Genomic DNA, 4905 nt, shown 5'->3' with positions numbered 1-4905 from the left:
ATTTTAAATTTTCATTGACATTTTTTGTTTTTTACAACAGTTTTATTTCTAAATGTATCTCTTCCCCCTCCCCTCTCCAGTAATCCATTCTTGTAAGAAAGAAAGAAAAAAGAAAGGGAAAATTTTTTTTCACAATACTAACACGATTCAGTCTGATACGCAATGTTCCATACTCATACTCCTCCACATCTTCAAAGAAGTATGTTTTCTCCTTTCTTCATCGAGGTCACTATATAATGTTTGATCATTATGATTACACAGAGTTCAGTTTCACAGTTTTGTTGGTTTCTTATATTTTAACCTCATTTAACAAGAAGGAAACTGAGGCTTGCTGAGGCAGAGGACAAATACTTTGCCTATATTACCTTATTTGATACTTGTAGCAGCCCTGTGATGAGATAGGTTGATTACATTCTTCACCAAACAGGGGAAAAACTGGGTCTTGGAGAGATCGAGTGACTTCCCTGGATGGCACAGCAAAGCGAGTGATGGAACCATGTCTTAAAACCAGGATTTTGGACCCCACAGCGAGCTTTCATTCAGCTTTTCCAGGCTGCTGTGGGGACTAGCATTTTTATTTTCCTGTAGTCAGTGGTTCTTTTACTGGGAACCAGCATTAGGAGGGACTGATTCACACTCCCCTTATAGCATGCGAAGGAAGGACAGCCATGACTTTCCGCTCTGCTCAAGAAAACGAAGGCAGTGAGGCAAAGAGCAGGCTGAGTGAGTGTGTGAGTGCTGGCTGAGAGCCTCCTCCTTGGCAAGTATCTGGCGGGAATTATTGACAGGAGACAATATGTTTTAATGATTCCGAGACTAATCCAGGGGCCAGGGGCTAGAATGCAATTAGTCAGCTCCACTGATGCATTCACCATGAGCAAAGGCTCACCCAGAATCAGATTATAAGATCCCAACCAAGATATCCTGACAGCGTCTGCTTTTTTAACTGAGACTCCAGACCAATGAAAAGGACCATTCATTTTGCTTTCCTAGGCGCTTTCTCTTAAGAACATACATATGTGTTGGGAAATACCTTCTTCTTTTCGGCAGGATTGTCTCTGCAAACTAGTGTTCTGAGCCTCTGCTAGGTTCTTCATGGAGAGTCTGGGATGGAGCAACAGTAGCAGTGGGCTTTAGAATCAAGAGGCCCAAGTTTGAGTCCTGGTTTTACCATTGTGTGACCGTGGAAAAATCATTTTCCTTCTTAGAGACTTTGTTTTCTCATCAATGAAATAGGGATAAGAATACTTGTATTACCTACTTCACAGAGCTGTTGCTATGAATGATATAATGGACACATAAGCAATTAAAAAACCATATAAACATTAGCTAGCATTACCCTTTATAATGGTAATATTAGATATCCCTGGGTTCTGAACACAAATTGCCATGTTCTGCTAAGATGGAAAGATTGAATATGGGTTCAGCCTTACAATGCATGTATTAGGACTGAGGACCAGCCTGGAAAAGTACTGAAAGCCCTGTACCCAGATAGCTGGCTAGTGGGAGATAAATGGCTCCAGCAACTCAAAAAACTCCCAACAAAGCCCATCATTTACTAAGGCATGAAGGGGCTATGGCTTACAGGAGTGGAAAGAGTATCCACACCAATGGAATTATGAACCTTTAGAAGTATTCAATTATTACTGTTGTTATTGTTATCAATGAGAGGTCAGGTGGCATAGTGCATATTGACCTGGGCTTGGAGTCAGGATGACCCCAGTTTAAGTGTTTCTTCTGACACATGTGGACTGTGTGCCCCCAGGTACGTTACTTAGCTTCTCAGTATACTAGGCAACTGTCTAAGACTCACAAATCACAGAGAAGGTATAGATCTGCACAGGAACAGGAAATTCCTTACTAGTAACTCCATACACTTACAAAATCACATCTCTGGTCCATTGTCAGTGATGATAATGATGATACCATCCCTCTAGAACCTAGTGCATAAACACTGGCACACAAGGAGAGGGCACTGTTTTCTTTCTTAGGTTTCTTCCCTTGATGGTAAACACACATGTAGCCTCAGGGGCAACACTCAGACAAGAGACTAGTTTGTCTAGCTTGGACCCAGTTCTCATCCATAGCCCCCCAGCTCAATTCACTTCCCTAGTTCCCTCTATGCCTTACACAGGATGGATCCAGACAAATGGCACTGACCTTGCCCTCTCAGGACACAAGAACAGGACATGTCTCCTCATCAGTACTGTAGAGGCTGACCCAGAAAGATGCACAAACACATAAAGTGCTACTTTTTCTCTCTGGACCTTGGTTTCCTCCCTTGTTAAATGAAGCTTTTCAAACCATACAGTGTTATTTAATGCTAGTTAGCATCATTATTACAAATGAGGGGGTTGACCTTCACTGTGCTACAACTCCAGGAGACCCAAGGCCTCCTCCTGTCATTCCATCCATCAGATTCTCCACCCACCATGGCCGACAAGGAAGCTGTCTTTGATGATGCTATAGAAGAATGAATGATCAACAAATAGTATAAAATAAGGGAAAAATACTTCCATTCTCTATGACTTAATGATGATCCATGCCCTAGAGTGGCCCAATCTGACTGAACAGTGGCTTCGATATGTAACCAGACCTGAAGGGAAAGATTTCAGCATTCCTCAACTTATCCCAGGCACACATACATCAGATGAATGGAGGCATCTTGCGATAGCAGTGTGCAACTCCCCAGTGATGATACTCAGTTTGATACCTCTCACTATGACAGTGAGAAAGGAGAACTTGGAGGCTTTGACTCAATTAGTGGGGAAATTGAAATTGAAATCAAGATTAACCACAAAGGTGAAGTGAACAGGGCCTGTTATGTCCCAGAATCCTTGTATCATTTCAACAAAGACTCCACTCAGTCATGTCCTCGTTGTAGACTATACCAAGAACCCTTGAAAATCAGACTCTTCTAGGGAGTGTATCCAGACTTGCATCTCCATGGACATCATAAGGAGGGCTACCGGCTGCCGTGGAACCCAAATCTCAGTGTACAATTGCTTAGCGCATCAGATGAAGTGATTGTGGGACATCAGTGCAATTCCAAAGGAAGGTAAAGTAACGGATGCAAAGACCATATTCACAGGACACACATCAGTAGTCGAAGATGTTTCTTGGCACCTGCTCAATGGATCTCTCTTTGGATAAGTTGATGATGACCAGAAGCTTATGATCTGGGACACACGGTCAAACAATAGTTCTAAACCAAGCCACTCAGTGGATGCCCACACTGCCAAAGGAAATCGTTTTTCTTTCAGTCCTTATAGTGAGTTCATTCTTGCCACAGATCAGCTGATAAGATGGTAGCATTGTGGGATCTTAGAAATCTGAAACTGAAGTTGCATTCCTCTGAGTCACATATGGAAATATTCCAGGTTCACTGTTCTCCCCACAATGAAACTATCTTGGCTTCCAGTGGCACTGACCCCAGGCTAAATGTCTGGGACTTGAGTAAAATTGGAGAAGAGCAGTCCCCTGAAGATGCAGAAGATGGGACACCAGAATTATTGTTTATTCATGATGGTCACACTGCCAAGATATCTGATTTCTCCTGGAATCCCAATGAACTTTGGGTTATTTGTTCTGTATCAGAAGACAATATTATGCAAGTCTGGCAGATGGCTGAGAACATATACCCTGAAGGAAGAATAGATCCAGAGGAACTGTGGTCCTAGACATGTCTGCACTGGTGCTGGTTTTTAGACTCCCCTTTCTTCTCAACCTGAGATTGATTTAACACTGGTTTTGAGATTTTTTTGTCCATACATTCTTCTATAAGCACCTGTTAACCCAGAGAGTGAATGATTTCTAAATATCAACAGGGAGGGTGGGAGGGGGGAAAGGGGGGAGGAAGGGGAGGAGGGGGGGGCTTGACTCAGCAGAACCACAGACCCATATTTAATTTTTCCAAGGACTTTTTATGAGCAAATTCAGCTTTAAAATCTGATTTAGACACAGGAAATGGACCACGAGTGTTTTATTTTTCTTCCTATGCTATAATTGCAAGTTTTTCAGGCTAATTTAAGTAAAATTAGAATGGAGTAGGATTTATATCCAAGTGAGGAGTCTGAGCCACTGAGGCATTAGCATTGTAAGGTCCCTTGTTTGTAGAGATTCAAAGACTAAAACTGGTATGGTTAACCTTCTAGGGTACAGAGCATTCCTGTTATAGACTGGCCTACCCCTGTTGGTTTCCTCTGTAACCAGTTAAAATTTCTTATTAAAATTTTTAAAATTTTATTTAATAGTTTTTTTCTTCCCTAGTGACTGTTTGCTCCTTCCTTCCACTTCTCACCTGGTGGGGTATCTGTTGTTATTCTTGACGAGAACCATGACAGGACCTCATTAGCTCATCTGATGGGGGACAAACAGTCACGTGAAATGTGATAGCTGTACCTGCAAAATATCTTTGTTCACCTCATATACTTTTGCTCTCTAGTATATTTCTTGAGCTATATTGTTTCATATTATTTCTTTCCTTTCTGTGAATTTATTTTTAACTTGGGACCACCAGGTTATAAAGAAAGTATATGCTTTTACCTGGCAGATGTACTACTGGAAGACTACCCAGTGATCTGAAAATAGAACAATTGGTAGCTGATGTGCTTTAAAATTAGTTCTGGATAGCTTCTTTTCTTCCTTTTTCTTTTCTTTAAAAAATGTTTTTTTCAACAAATCCCATACAAATGGAATTAATCCTTGACCACTTATTTTATACAATTTTCTTTGGGGCAGCTTGTCCAACCGAGGAGCCCATGACTAACTGTAGGTGCTTATGACAGAATAAGTTGTTTTTCTCCATAAAAATAAATAAATAAATGAATGAATGAATGAATGAATGAATAAATAAACAAATAAATAAATAAATAAATGAATAAATGAATAAATGAATAACTGAAT

The 4905-nt window shown here is 40.8% G+C and overlaps 1 pseudogene; it reads left to right on the top strand.

Moving 5' to 3' along the window:
* Positions 1-2408: 2408 nt before the first annotated feature.
* LOC118843708 lies at positions 2409-3680 on the top strand (annotated as a pseudogene).
* Positions 3681-4905: the final 1225 nt, after the last annotated feature.

The sequence above is a fragment of the Trichosurus vulpecula genome, chromosome 3, assembly GCF_011100635.1.
Source record: "Trichosurus vulpecula isolate mTriVul1 chromosome 3, mTriVul1.pri, whole genome shotgun sequence".
In the NCBI taxonomy this organism is placed as follows: domain Eukaryota; kingdom Metazoa; phylum Chordata; class Mammalia; order Diprotodontia; family Phalangeridae; genus Trichosurus; species Trichosurus vulpecula.
This window is presented reverse-complemented; position numbering and strand designations above follow the sequence as displayed.